At 38.7% G+C, this 15,543-nt stretch overlaps 1 protein-coding gene across 2 annotated transcripts in view; it reads left to right on the plus strand.

Moving 5' to 3' along the window:
- The window catches only part of macrod2 (mono-ADP ribosylhydrolase 2), a 410,765-nt gene that overhangs the window by 351,871 nt on the left and 43,351 nt on the right, over nucleotides 1-15,543 (plus strand). The gene's annotated exons all lie outside the window — the stretch shown is intronic.

The following is a 15,543-nucleotide window of genomic DNA, read 5'->3' on the forward strand; positions in this document are numbered from 1 at the left end:
GCGATCCCAAATAGAAGGTGCTTAATTGCATGTTGCATCAAGGTTATTATCGTAAATTAAAACAGATTAATGAAAAAATAAAATTGAAAACATTAACGAATTTAAATGGTGTTTTAAAAAAAATAACTAACTACAGTAATTTGTGGACTATAAGGCGCACCTGACTATAAACTGTGCTAGCTAAATTTGGGGAATCTGTTACACACATAAGCCGCACCCGAATGTAAACCGCAGGTGTTTTAATGTTACCACACCGGCTTACCGCTACTTCCTTTTTCATAATAAGGACACAAATTGTCTCGCTTTTGTTCTGTCCCTCCTACTGTACTTGGTCTCACTTGGTTTGGTTTGCTTTGCCTGACGTTCTTGCGCTTCCTTTATAGTGTGCCCCCTTGTGATCTGATGGATAAGCCGCACCTTTGTATTAGCCGCAGGGTCGAATGAAAGTGAAAGTTCATCAAACGTTAGCATTATTATTTCTGTATGGATATTTGTGCCTTCATTGTGTAAATGCACTTAATGTTGAATGACATCAAGCTTGGGTAAACCAATTTTTCCCCCTCCTGCTGTGCAGCAACACGGACATTATGATGCCAACGACTTCCCCTCATTTGTTTTCTCCACATATTAAATTATATCTCCTTGACAAGAGGACACCGAACTAAGGTCATGTCGTTCAATGAGCTGTGCTTGTTCCTTTCCTCAAATAAATCAATAGCTTTGTAATTCCTCTTTCATAAGCTGTGACAAATTCATCTTGGCAGGACTGTGGCCCTCTCACCATCTAATAAAGTGGGAATTAGAAACTAATTATAGATCTTCGTCCTCCCACCGCCCCACCACTTATGACACACTTGCATACTTTGGAGTAAAGACTAGGAGCCACTAATGAACTTTTTCATTGTATCACTGAACAACACATGTACACACGCAGGCTGACCTTATTGCGTCCCCTACTCAATGATGGTATGACTCTTCAACTGATCATTCAAAAAGATTTAATTTCTTAAGATTAAGGAAAAGGTCAAACCAGTTGTTAAGATTCTACTGTATATATAACAAATAACAGACTCCAACATAGATCAAATAATAAAAGCTCGAAGGATAGAAGATAAAGACATCAGAACGTAAAAACCTGTAGTCAGGAAAAAATTGGGTTAAAATACAGTATATCCGCTTTTCCATTTTATCAGTTTCACACTGAAACGCCCTTGCTCCACCCCTGAGTCATCAATTTTCCACTAAACTTTTTCAGGGCAGCGTATTTACAATGGAACGGCTCTTCGGGAGCTTTGCCGAGGGGGCTGTGACATTACTGTCGTCTGATTGACTGACAGATATAGATATAGCTCTCTCTCATAAGTGATTGGACCCGGCAAGTGGTGTGCGCCGCTCGCGGAAGTTTCACTATTTCATGTAGTACATATGAAATTATAAATATGGTAAAATATTGTTGTAAAGCACAATATATGTGTACTGTATTTTTCTCTTGGGGGCGGGCAGTTGTGTCTCTCTTGCTTAAACTAAATAGAAATATAATTTAAATAGATTTTTAGATTTTTTTTTTCCCCAAGATTTTTCATTTGTGTGAAAGCTTGTTTTTTGACGGGCATTTGAGACGTCGCCAGGTCAAATCAGGCCAAAGTGGCTCATGTCAACGGGTACAAAGTTTCAACTGTCAGTAACCCTTGTGTGGTTTTCTTTCTTGTTGTAGGAGTGTGAACAATTTATCCTAACAGCATAGAAGACTGGTTTCGTCTTTAACAATGCTCGTGAAATAACAAGCCCTTTGAGTAAAGCAGCGAAAGAGAATTCACTGGACTGTAAAAAGATATTTGGAAGAATCCAAAATGAAGCAAGGTACAAAATGTGCCTTTAGTCATATGTTCTATTCAAAAACTTTCATTGTTACATCCTGGAACAGGATTTTTATTTGATTCACTTCAAATGGCATCCAGATGTCAGATGTGTGTAACCACTGTGTCATCTTGTAACTGGGCCTTTCAGTCCTCTGTTATGCAGATGTTTTCCACCCAGAAAAGTAAAATCTGAGAGATGACTACAGAAAAGTTTTTATTGGTCAATTATGATTGCGGACAAACTTTTGTGTGATAATCAGTCAGCCATCCCGTGAGCAAAACTTTTAGGCTTCCTCTTTTAAACTGTGAGTTTAAGTAACAACGTCCCTGTTGATTCCATCCCTGTGTAGTAACTTCTCAGAAAAGCCACAATTTCAAATCTGACGAGTGGTCTCCTTGACAGATTTGTCCACATTGGATAGTCATTCCTATTTTATGTAATATGTCAAATAGCACCTCTAATTTAAAGCATTTTTTCACACCACACTCAGCCACCTGGTAGCCTCCCCAACCACCCACCCACAACCCCAAGTTTTTTTTTTTTAATTTCCTGTCATTACCAACCTGTTTTAAACCGTGTACCGTGTAAATCTGCCAAAACTGTGGAATACCTTAGCATGTGTTTTGTTACGGTCACCGCTTGTGAAACATTGTGTATAGTACATTGAGCATACTGTATTGATTCAAATGTTCAAAACCAGTAGAGTTCTTGCTAGTTTTTAAAACGTAATAAAGGGTCTATTACATAATAGTATTACCAACCTTGATGCAGAAATCTCAGCCGGTCTCTCAGTATAAAGAATTTTGAAAACCTAGCCTGGCTTTTCATAGGTATGAGAAATTCCTCAACTGACAATGGAGGTCTTGCATAGGCCTCGTTGCAGCAGCTGTATTCTTGGTCATTATTTTCCAACTGGCGTACATATTATCAGCATAATGTTGCATAATCTTCATTTTATGTTCAAGTCAGGTCAAGTAACTTGACAGTAAACTTCAACTGCAAGTGACATTTAACTGGTCAAAACTGCCACCATACAGCACTCTGTACAGACGCTCCCCACCTTACGAACGAGTTACGTTCCGGACGATCGTTCGTGAGGTGAATTTGTTCGTAAGTTGCTTCAGTGCTATATTTTGTATTATAATTTATGTTTAAAGCCTATATAAGTATATTGAAGGTTTATATAAGTATGTTTAAGGCTTGTACAAGTAACCTGCATTGGTTTGTACTGAAAAAAACTTTTAATAAATATTATAAAATGGAGAGAATACGTACAGTACTGTACTGTACTACGTATGTTAGAGAGAGAGAGCGAGAGACACACACAGTATGTACATGTACGTAATAAGATAAATAAAATGAAGTTTAACTTACTTTTGGAAGATGTACTCGATGCTTAAGGAGATGATGGAGGAGGAAGAGGAGGATTCTTCGTCGCTTCAAAAGTTATTTCCTCCTTCATGGGGTTCGGCGTTTCTTCCTCCTCCTCCTCGACACGTTGCTGAGCCTCCAATGAGCTCTCACAGCGTCAAGCGTCCGTATTAGCGGCGGAAAGAAGCACTACGCGCAATACAAAATCTAACTTACAGCATCTCTTTTCGAACATTTTTCGACATACTGTACGCGCAGAAATGTTCGTATGTACCGTTGTTCGTAACTCGAATGTTCGTAAGTAGGGGAGCATCTGTATTTAGTTTTAAGTTTTCCTTTACATATCTCATCCTGGCGCGGGTAATGTTGTTTATTCTCATAATATTCGAATGTTTGCTCATTAAAATAAATAAATTGTGGGTTGTTTACAAGTGGAAAAAAATGTTCGTCAAAAAAGTTTGTCAACAATTGCCAATTGGGAGATGCAACAGGCCTTTACAACTTAATTTCCCGATCCTTGATTGCTCTCTGACCCCCTCCCTCAAACAAGTTAAGAATCTTAGCCTGTTGTCTTTGAGGTCTAAACTGTATATATATATTTTTTTATTATTATTATTCTCAGACTGACATTTAGATGATTTTTTTATGTGAACGCCAACATTGCCACAGTTACCTTGAAAAACGTCAATACTGATTATTGGCTTTAAAAAGTAACTTAGTTACTATGTTACTTGATTTTAAAAGTAAATTAGATGACAAATTACCTACATTCAGCAAATATCGACAACCCTGGCTAACCAAAAAAATGCTGTAATGGCAAACTCAACCTTTATAATGTACATTGATTGTTAATTTTGGGACCTGCTGCAGTCACATAATCTGGTCAATCATGTTCAATCCATTAGTTTATTTTCCAAACAAGGGGTTATTGATGCTAGATAATACTGTCGACAGCACAGTGTGTGCAACAAACCTTTTGTTTTTAGCTGACAGAAACTCAAAATAATGACTGCACTTCCTCCATCGCTTTTCATGGACACGTAAGTCGTCAACGCAATAATGTGACACGACGCATACAAAGTATTACTTCCACAGACGTGGATATACAGAATGACCCCTTGAAAGTCAATGACAACCCATGTGTTTTTATGACATGTCTACTACTGAACTTTGGACTCGGCTACGTGAAAACCTTCATGTTGCATATGGTGTATATTGTAAATTATTAGTGGGTACAATGCAATCATATAAACAAAGCACAAGAGCAGGTATACATGTCAAAATGTCTGCATTGTTTGTGATAATACTTCCACTGACTGTGTGATGATAAAAGTGTAATAGCCTTTCTCAGAGAAATGCTGTATGAAGCAAAATACTTTCTAATGAGTTGTCTTCCGTAACCTTTTAACATAAAGCTCAACGGGGAAGGGGAAAAAACACCGCATGTATATAAAACCTTTAAAGAAATGGCCTTGTTATCATTTCAAGGTATTGACGAGAGGCAGCACAGCCTACACACGTTCACTCATCTGCAATTTCATGTTCAAGTACCTACAGGCTGGCTTATGATTTAAGTAGATAAGCATACATAAGATGAAGACTATGGATGATTGTTGCACAGTAACCATTCCTGAAGAAATGTTGAGATTTATGTTCGATGACTACAGATGACGGACATTTATGTTGCATTGACTGCTGGTTTCTAATCTTGTGAATCTCCCTGGAAATCAAACTAATGCTCAAGCAGTTGAGCTAGTTTTGCTCGTGGGACTTGTGATTGGATTCCCATTTGTCTGGAAGCTTTTTAAAGTACCCAGAAGAGACCGAGCCAGCACATACCGTACATTTCCCAAGATAGTGAGTCAAAGCCAGTGGAGCCTGGACGGGGCAAACATGCAGCAGGATGGAGAAGGTTAACGTGGCAAAGCAGCACACAAAAACACACATTGACTCTGCCATATCCTGCATATTCTGAAGGGAAATATCAAAATGATTTATCTGTGAATGATAAACCATTTCTGCTGCTGTATTTTGCTTCAAGCACATCCGTGGATCTCATTTGTGTTTTCCGCTAGCTTCTATGAGTTTCTGCCCTGAAGACTTTTGCTATAGTAGTGTGAAAATTGTTTGGACCATCATCCGCATGAGTTGTAGCAGGTTCAGCTGAAATTATGTTCATAATGTGGACCAGCCTTGTTGTTTTTTACTGACCTGATCACAGAGACTGAAAAGGTGTATTGACTAAAGGGGAATGGGAGAAGTGAAAAGTTACGTTGATTTGACACCAAGCAAGATGGCCTTTCTCTGCGCTGTGCTTTGGAGCAGATGAGTCAACATGGCCTGATGCATGTGTATAAAACACACATTTCTCTACATGTAGTGCTGCCTATAAGTGTTCAATGGGAGCAATAATAAAGGCTTAAGAGATCAGTTATTGATTCAAAAGCGCCTCAACAGGATTGCTGAAAACAACACTATAAAGGAAGACACCTGCACAATCGAATGAGATGCCATAAAACACCTTTTATACCTTAAAGGGAAGTCAACCTTAAACATTTTTTGAAAATAATGTTATATGTGACCTCACTAGTCTAAACATGTTATTCTGATTAATATTACATTTGTGGAATATGAGTTATGAAACTAAATCCAGCCGTTTTTATCCATCTCGGGGTGGCCATTTTGCCACTTGTTGTCGACTGAAGATGACATCACAGTTGCTCAGGGCTCAGGCAACGACCAATCACAGCTCACTTGTTTTCTGAAACTGAGCTCTGATTGGTTGTTACCCGAGACCTGAGCAACTGTTATGCCATTTTCACTCGACAGCAAGTAACAAAATGGCTGTCTTCTAATATTGATAAAAACTGCTGGATTTTGCTGCTTAACTCATATTCCACTAACACAATATTAACCAGAAAACTGTATTTAGACTAGTGGCAGTGGGGCTGCATAGAACATATTGTTGGCAAGATTTTGGGGGGGGTTGACTATCCCTTTAAGCCCTCTCTATACACCAGTCGGAAGTCAGGAAGTGGTCGGGTGTCGGTATGTGCTATCTGATTAATGTATAAAGCAGCGTCTGTCGTCGTTTTCACCGTATTCAATATGTTGAATCAGCGTCGGACAGTCTTGACATTTGATCACTCTGATTGGCTGTGAGCTAGCGAATCCGCGCACGGGGCAACATCAGGAAGTGGCGAATAGAGAGCTTTCCGGTTGCCTTTTTGTAACAATGGGGAATAGTGACTACTGCTGCCGATGGTATGGAGTAATACTTCTCACAGCGTTGATGTCTGTTTGTCGCAGTGTGTATTTTCGTCATCTTTCCAGCGTGATGTGCCGGCTGTTGAATTGGTATATAGAGGTCTTTAAATATAATGCTCAGTGTAACAGCTTTTGTATTTGATTTGTGCCAATGATAAGCACCAGTTTAGATAAGCTTCTGAGAACATGATTTGCTTATAGGTTGCCTGTATTACAAGCTCTCTATCATGTAAAAGAAATGTTGTATGCACCCAGAAATATATTTATGGGAGTTGTTAACTTTGGCAGGCCTAATGATTCATTTTTGTGAGATTGATTGCGCACTAATAGTTGTTGCAACCGTCACAATTTAAGTTTAACTGGGCAGGCACACGAATGTGTGTGTGTGTAAGTGTGCACAGTTTTGCAGTGGAGGCAAAGCAGCTGTTATTCGGCTCTTTTTTATGAAAACCAAGTCCATTTAAAGTCTTTCCTCATAGAAAAACAGTTGGCGCAGCAATACAGGTTTTGGAGTTTTAGAGAACATCATACTACAGCAACTACCACCATATGTTCTGCATGGCCGTCCCATTAAATTGCTTCAATGTCAAGAGACTAAAAAAAACATCCATCCAACCACTTTCTATACTGCTTGTCTTCATTCATTGAGCAGGAGTCTTTTTAGCCTGCTTCATCCGAGAGGCAGGATATAATCTGTACAAACACCCACATTCACACCTACAAACAATTTAGTCATTAATGAGCCTAACATGCATGTTTTTGGAATGTGAACGAAAATTCTGGAAGAAAACCCACAAAAGTACAGGAAGAACCTGCAAATTACACACAGGAAGGCTCGAGATTCAAACCCAGAACCTCAGAACTATGAGGCAGACATGCTAACTACAAACCCACTGTTCTGCCCATGAACATGACATACTACATAATTAGATAACCAGGGATGGACTGTCCATCTGGCATACAGGGCAGTGTATTTTGGGTTCAATGTGCTGCTATTTAATTATTATTTTCCTCCGTTTTATCACAAGAGACCAGCCCATAATTTAGAAGAAGCAGCCCATCAATCTATTTACAATGTAGACAGCAAACGGAACGTATTACTGTCAGCACTATGTAGCCAGTTTGAATCCAAATTGTGTCAGAATCTTCCCTTAGAACAATACCTTTAATTCTTGCAACGTCAATTATATTCATTATTTTCATATAAGAGCAAGCAAACATGGCTGAGAAATCATCGTTTATCTTACAAGCAAGCAACAAACCTTGGTAAACAGTAATATTTAGAATTGTGAAGATGTTTGTGTCGTTGTGCTTTTTAGATATGTTATGCTAATGTCAGTATGCAAAACAGTCAGCTCTGGTTGGCTGTTAGCTAGCGAATGCTTAAGAAAACAGTACACTATAACTAAAGCAACAGCAAATCAAATGGCATTATCTAGTAAATTAAGATCCCTTGCTTTTTACTTACCTGCTTGTATTATGAGTGTGTTGAGCAAGGTTCTGGATATGTTTGCAATTGACTTCAGGAAACCATAACACTTACATGATCAAGGCACGTTTATATTCTTGTGATCATAATTAGTTCTTTACTACTGGACTGCTTCAGAATGAGCCATTTCTATTATTTTACCCCAAGCAACGAGGTAATTTTAGTCAAAACGAAGCTTCATTATCTTTGTAACTGCAGGTTTACGTAATGGAGTCTCCGCTGATTGTACGGTAGGTGAGCTTAATTTACATTGGGCAAAGAATAGCTCAGACAATTATTATTCCTTTCAACTTATCACCGTCCGTACTTCCTGCATACAGACAGCCACATGCGCACACGAACCCTAATCAGCAGAGATCGTTATAGGCCGGAGTCCAGAGGTCATATCATTACCAATGCAGTCATGGATCATAGATACAGCCCTCACATTGGTCCTTCCTTCATCATTCCCCTCTGACCTTGTCCGCACCTGCACGTCCTCTCATCTTGATGATTTGAAAAGACACAATCCTTCTCCTTCGCACTCACGGCATTCCCCACCGTCTCAAACACGAGCATTCCATCATCATAATAAATTGTACCATCCATATTAATTGACAAATCCATTAGAACATTGGTCAAACACGCGCTGTGTTATGGCGAATCGTTCAAGGACCCCTGCAGGGTTTTTTTTTTGTTTTTTTTTGTTGCTGGTTAGGGAATCTTTTTTTTTCTTTTCTTATTCTAAATGACTTTCTAAACATTCAATTTCTGCCTAGTGATAACAATATATGCAGTCCTTGTTGGAGGTTATTGACACAATCTTTGATCTTGGGGGAGCAAATCTTGTTAATTAAATAATTGAAGTGTTGACATTGAGTCAAGTCTTACTGGCACATCTAAAATCCATAAAGCCTGGCCTTCTCCTTCAGAAAGCTGATGTATGTTTCATAGAATTGTTCAAAATTATATTGAAGGATAAAACAATGACAAATTAAACATGTAGTTCTCGGCTGAATTTGTTGAAGTGTTTCCGAACTTTGGATAGAGTTGGCAGAAGCTCTGTTGTTCACTTCAAATCATTTTGAATGAGCAATAAAATGTTTGATGCCTCACACGTGCTTCACCCCAGCTGAGCTCAAATGTGTGGAAAAATAACAGATTTGTCGAATTAACATACAAATTGCTGATATATTATCGCATGTGTTTTTTTCGAATCTGGCGAGACAGCATTTTTCTGTCAAAATGTTTGATATTCTGTTCTACATGCAGCTTTAGGAGCCGCTTTGTGATGTTTTACACTGATGAAATAAGCAGGCAGCTTAGCAGAATGTTATCACTTCTATTTAGTCACACTGTGCTGAGCACTCATGCATAATTTTGTATATAAGCTTTTGCAAAACTCTTGTCGACTTTTCGGCAATATTTAAGTGACTGCACTGGCCGTCCTACTGCCCCCTCTGTGATTTATTCAGTATCTAACATTGATCGGCTTTGGGAGTTCAGCTTCCTCAGTCCAGCACTTTCTTGTGGGGCTTTGGTAGTAACCATCATTTCTCTGAGTCCAATGTCAGGCGTCTGCTTTGATGTATGGATGGAGGCGTTTTGTTCAAAGGGACAACCTTTTCTGAGGCCTTCTTTGAAATGATAATGCTCCAGCTTGCTGCAGGTGGAGCTTCTGCCCGGGGTCAATCAAAGTCAAACTGAGAAGCTTCTCACAGCTTCCCCCAAGTGGCCCAAGCCACCTTATCATAACATGGGATGTCACATGGACCGGCAGCAAAACATTCATGTCAAGGAGGAGTCATAGGCTGGATTAATACATTGAACTGACACCCTAAAGTGGGAAAAAAAAAAAATCTTGAAAATCGATATCCTCAAAATAGAAATGAAGGCCCCTTCCTATGTTAAATCTGATATTGATGATATATTTGCCAATGTTATTGCAACTTAAACTGACAAATCGGCTGGCTCTGTAGGATCCTGACATCATCAAACTACGGAGGTATGTGCCAAATAGACACCAATTTGCAACCAACCATTTTAAAAAGACACCTACTATAAGTCTAAACTAAAGAAACACTAAGCATTAAATATGGTCTAAATGTAGTAAAAAAACAACAACTGCAAACTGCAGTCAGTAATGTCATTTAAACCAATGGGGGAAGAGTCAGTCCAGGCCAACTCAACCGTATGTATATAATGTTTAGTATTTGTATTATAGTATATATTATTTTTTGCTTATGTGTTGTTGCTGCACTGTGTGCAACAAACGCAGCTTTGATTCCCAGCCAGTGTCTAATAAACACCCAGTGCCTTCCCCAAGCTGAGTAAGTGGGAAGGTTGAGTCTGGAAGGGCATCCAGTGAAAAAAACCGTGCCAAACAAATTATGCGAGTTACTCGCTGTGGCAACCCCCCGATGAGAGGAGCTGAAGGTCAACTACTGCTCATTTCTGTGTTGTCACTGCTGTTTAAGTGCATTTTGGATGTCTTTGCATATGGGTTGTCATTTGTTCAATGCCTGTGCAGTACTATCGGATATGTTGTCACCTGGAAATACAGGTGAATTGAAACTAATATATAATCGTAGACTGTATGTATAGGCACTTAATTTGTTTTGGGGAATTCTAGTATTAATCCATCCGTAATGCCTTTCTAGCACACGTTTGTTCAGTTTTATTCAAACTATTCTTTTTTTCACCCTCTTGGTGCGGTTAAGTTGGTCGTCAATGAAACTCTTTGGTTGTTGAGGTTAGAAAGTTAAACTAGCTGGAATATGACAAACTGAGGTTTGACCCAGAAGCATAACTGCAATGTCGCTAAACAGTTATGGCTGTTCACTTTAAATCAAATATAATTGTAATCATGTAGACCTTTTATACATCAGAAATGCAACAGACAATAACAATGTCAATAAATATATAAGTAGCCTAACACTTGTACAGCACATTAACTGATAGTGTGGGAAGTGGGAAGTCACTAAAGATCCAGGCTTGAAAAACTCTGCATGAGATCCATCCACACCGAGGATGCTGCCACAGAGATTACCACAACCTGGATAGAGCATGCACTGCCCCCCCCCCCCCACCACTACAAGAAAATGCTAATTTGTTTACGCTTTTCTGATTAGAACATGGCCTGCAAGTTGTTGTTTTTTTCGCACCCACTTTCCTCGGTCTAGTTACACGCTCTGCGAACCAGGAGACGCAGGTGTGTGTAATTACATCAGCAGAAAGGCCTGGACGTGGTCCGCCTGCCTCAAAGTGAGCCCTCCAACCAAACCTACATTGTAGACAACAAAGATGCCTTTGATGCTGGAGTCTTTTATGAGGAGATATTTCTAGCGGCAGAATAATTCGCTGGTGTATTTTCGCCTCGACAACAGCGACACACGCTATCCATGTATGAACACACACGATGCTTGTCATATACGGAGAACCTGATCATAATTTACACTCGTTGGCCACAACATTTGGGTGCACTTGCGCAACATAATGAGCTCTTAATACAAGAGCTGTATCCAACATTCTGTCTACAGCTGTTCTTGTGTTAGTCCAGTTAGCACTGAATATTACTAAAAAATAATTTAGTGATTCCATTATACATGGAACAGACGTAGCTTGGATGGACTAAGGAAGAGGTGGAGACCGATTTTATTTTCATTTTGTGCCGTTATGGCTCAATGATATCAGGACCAAGTGAGAGAGTGACCACCACATCAATCTAGAGATGCTGTTACAAAAAGATGTGTATTACCTCCCCTTTTGGTTGGTTGCTTTGGTCCTGACAGAAGTCGCCGCTCCACTGAGTGCCTTTCCAGTTATCTTTATAAAGGCACAAATGTGTTACAGCTCTTGGATTGGATTGTGTTAGTGTGCATGTGATAACTTACTACATTACAAAAGTTACATTGCTTATGTTCAGTGACTGTGAAGTGTTGGTGACCTGCACAGGTTGCGCTTTCACCCATTGCATGATAATGCCTGCCCAGCATAACCTTGCCCAAAAAGCTAAGCATGATTACTTAGTTCTGCAAATATCCTTGATTTTTCTTGTTCATGGTGCTTCAGCAAATATTTAATGATGGCATCCAATAATCAAATATGTCAAATAGTCATGCAAGGGCAACCGGTTCCCTCTTTTTGAGAAATCAAAATGGGAATACAAACAAGGTCCCATTTTGGTGCCAGTGCCAGATAGTCATGAACAACATTCGTCATTCCATGTACTGATCACAGCACAAATGATTCTTCTCCGCATGAGATGTGCATTTGGTAATTATCTCCTAATATATTCAGTGCTTAAGAAATGTATTAGACCGCCACCCAAGGTGGTTTATGCCTCAAATGCCCTTACCAGCGTTGGTATTGACCAGAATGTATCCATCTATCCTTCCATCGGAGCCCAACCTGAACTGGTGTCAAATCAATGCGGGGAATTGCCAAAATCATCAAACAAATTTACAGTACAACAAAAAAAGGAAAATATGTTCACCATAAAACTCCATATGTATTAAGCGTATCAGTTTTTGAAAGTGTTTATTTTGAAGTAAGCATAGTGTCGTTTTGTCAACTTTAGCAAACTTAAGTGGTGTTAAACAATACCAAAATAACCACAACATTTGGTTAGTAAACAGTTTTCAAATCAAATGGATTTTGCAATACATTTTGACTGACTGAGCCACGGTTTGTTTTGGTTGAGTCAAAACATGCAATCTTTGCATACATTACTGTACATTGATTTATTTAACAGTTATTCTGACCCTAACCCAGTAATATGCCCTTGGTGCACTAATGGCTCAATAATGTTCCATGTATAATATATTGCCAAATTCATAATTTATAACATACTATACAGCAATATTCATATATGGGAATTTGCCTGCAATCGGTGCTTTGCACTGTGTGCAATCTTCTTCTGGATTATATGTAAATAATACTCATAGCTATCTATAATGCCGGATAGTAAACATCAAGAGGCTGTGTCAAAGTTTATAATCTACTGTAGACACTTAAGTACAGACTTTACTGTCAGGAAGATTTTTGCCAAGATGACCATCCCTGCCTGAAGCCGTCATGGGATCCAATCATGTTGCGCTCACCCTTTGGCAAAGACGCTCCAATCAGGGATGAATAATGACAAGGCGCGGTGGCATGCGGGGAACCCAGCTTTCTAATTAGTCTTCCATTAACTTTTTCAACCTTGGTGGTTGTGGGGAGTGGCGCGCGTAGTGTACCTAACTACGCACACACTCTACTTGTGCATTTGTCATCTTTTAAATCTTAAAACTAAAGTTTAGTAATTAGTTTTTTTTTTCATCGTCATTATTATACATTCACCCCGATAACTGTTTCTTTTGGATGTCAGTAGGCTTACATGCCAGTACTATCTTTATAAAGATCTATATAGAACTTTTCTGACCGTATAAAGATCAACTGTTAGGTAATATTGGGTTCTCGTGCTCTGTATCATTCATTGGCTTCCTTTAAGATGAGAAATTAATTGCTTTTGTCATCCATTTTGGGATGATTGACCTATGACTGGATTGGATTGTTTGAATTTTAATTCACAATAATTTATATATATATATAAGGTTTGCACAGGTTATTAAAAACCTTTAAATGGATTTAGCAAAAATGAAGCCCTCAAATGGCATTAAAAACAATGTCCAAACGCATTTATTGTCTATACATTTATGGAGACTGGGGGCAAAATGGCCAGGAGTTCACAAGTTCCTTCAATTTTCCAATTAATTTATTCTTAATTTAACTCTTAATTTGAAAATCAAAATACACTGTTTCTGTCACCAACGTCCAACATGGAATGCTAATGCCACCGAGTGGTAGAAAATGACCTGGAACCAAATCTGACCAAATGTTCTGCACTCTATTTATCTGTGTATCTTTTTAACTTCAATCAATTGTTTAAATTACTATAAATTAATGTACCGATTAATTAAGTTACAAACATACTCGCATTAGGTAAACATATTTGTCAACTTGCCTATAATTGCAGAAACCCTGTATAAGTAATACATTTTTGGTCAAACTGCTCCTGTCCTAAAGCTTGTATTAATTTTACCGCCACATTTTAGATGTCATGTCAACATTGTTTACTGTCATCTGGTGTAAATTAACAATAAAACACGAAACAGGCAGTCTGACTTTTGGAATAAGTGATGCAACAATGATTTTGCTCAAAACCTTGAACGACACAGCTTCAGGGCTGTTTATTGTGATGCCTTTGTTGAGCAACATTAAGGAATCACTAGCCAAATCTACTGTAATACCCCAAAACAAAACAAAAAATGGATTAAATGGATTCTCAGACTCCTTGGTTAAGTGTTTGATTGGAAACAACATCAGTACCAGTGTTGCACCCACTTCGATTTCTGCACGATTAAATCTGATCCTTGCAGTCATTTCATTTGTAAAGCGACAGTTTGTCCCCTCTGGTGTGTTTTGTCTTCCTCCACCTCATTTTCCCGTCTGTGCCAGTGGGCCCGGCCCGACTGCAATGAACTAAATGAGCAGGTTAAGTAACAGAACATCTTGTTACACGCGGCAAGCACGGGCTCATAAGCAGTCTTTGTGTTTCACTATAAGGCTTACCTTTATGATTCGTTTCACAGCGGGCAATCACTTTCGGCATTAGGCTCCATAAAGACTAATGGAATTCCGAGGGAGCTACTATCCTGCAAAATTGTATACAGAACATTGTCATAGGCATTAGTATTATTCATACATAGTTTGTCAATGTGTACACAACTCCAAATGTTTCATCTCCCTAATACTTTGACGGTTGAGAGTGAGGCAACATTTTATGAGCGATCGTCCTCTGGAGACCGAGCACAAATAAAATGTCCCCATCCTGAAGTGACCCCTAACATTTACTACAAAGCCCCGATGGTGGAACTATTTATAGATCTGTATCTGTATGAAAAGCAGAAGGGGGTCTCTTTGAATTTGATACTTGTGTTTGGTCCAGAATGTGAGGAAAGCTAGTGAGATCCATTTCTCCATAATAACCATAATGGCATCCATTTTGACACTCTAATCTTTGTTTCAAGTTGCCATTATTCAGTCTATATCTAATATCTGATTGCAGGGTGCATCTTCTTTGGAAATGTTGCTGCAATATGTCAAAACCTGCTGAGGTTTTATGTGCATATGACTTTGTCAGTTGTTGTTTTGAAATCTACAAAATATTCATTAAAAGATTTGGGCAGAATCCTCATCTCAAAAATCACTACTTGTTCAAGTTATGTCTTATATTGCTATTACATACTGTACATAACACATCACAACCCCAAAATTATGTTCAATTGCTAATACAGTATGTTAAAAACATTGCTACTTTAGTTATTTGATATTTAGGTGTTTAGAATTAGCTAGCTGCTTGCTAACCTTTGACGCTGCCGCAATTCCAGTTCCTACCAAAGTGCCACAGTTAACAATTCTTAACTGGCTCAAATGTATATAAATGTTTTTTTTTTGTTTTGTTTAATCCAGACTTTCAATTATAAGGCATACTGCCTGACAGCAGAGTACGGGAAGAGGTGTAGTTTTACTTAAAT

This window comes from Vanacampus margaritifer, chromosome 12 (genome assembly GCF_051991255.1).
Source record: "Vanacampus margaritifer isolate UIUO_Vmar chromosome 12, RoL_Vmar_1.0, whole genome shotgun sequence".
NCBI lineage: Eukaryota > Metazoa > Chordata > Actinopteri > Syngnathiformes > Syngnathidae > Vanacampus > Vanacampus margaritifer.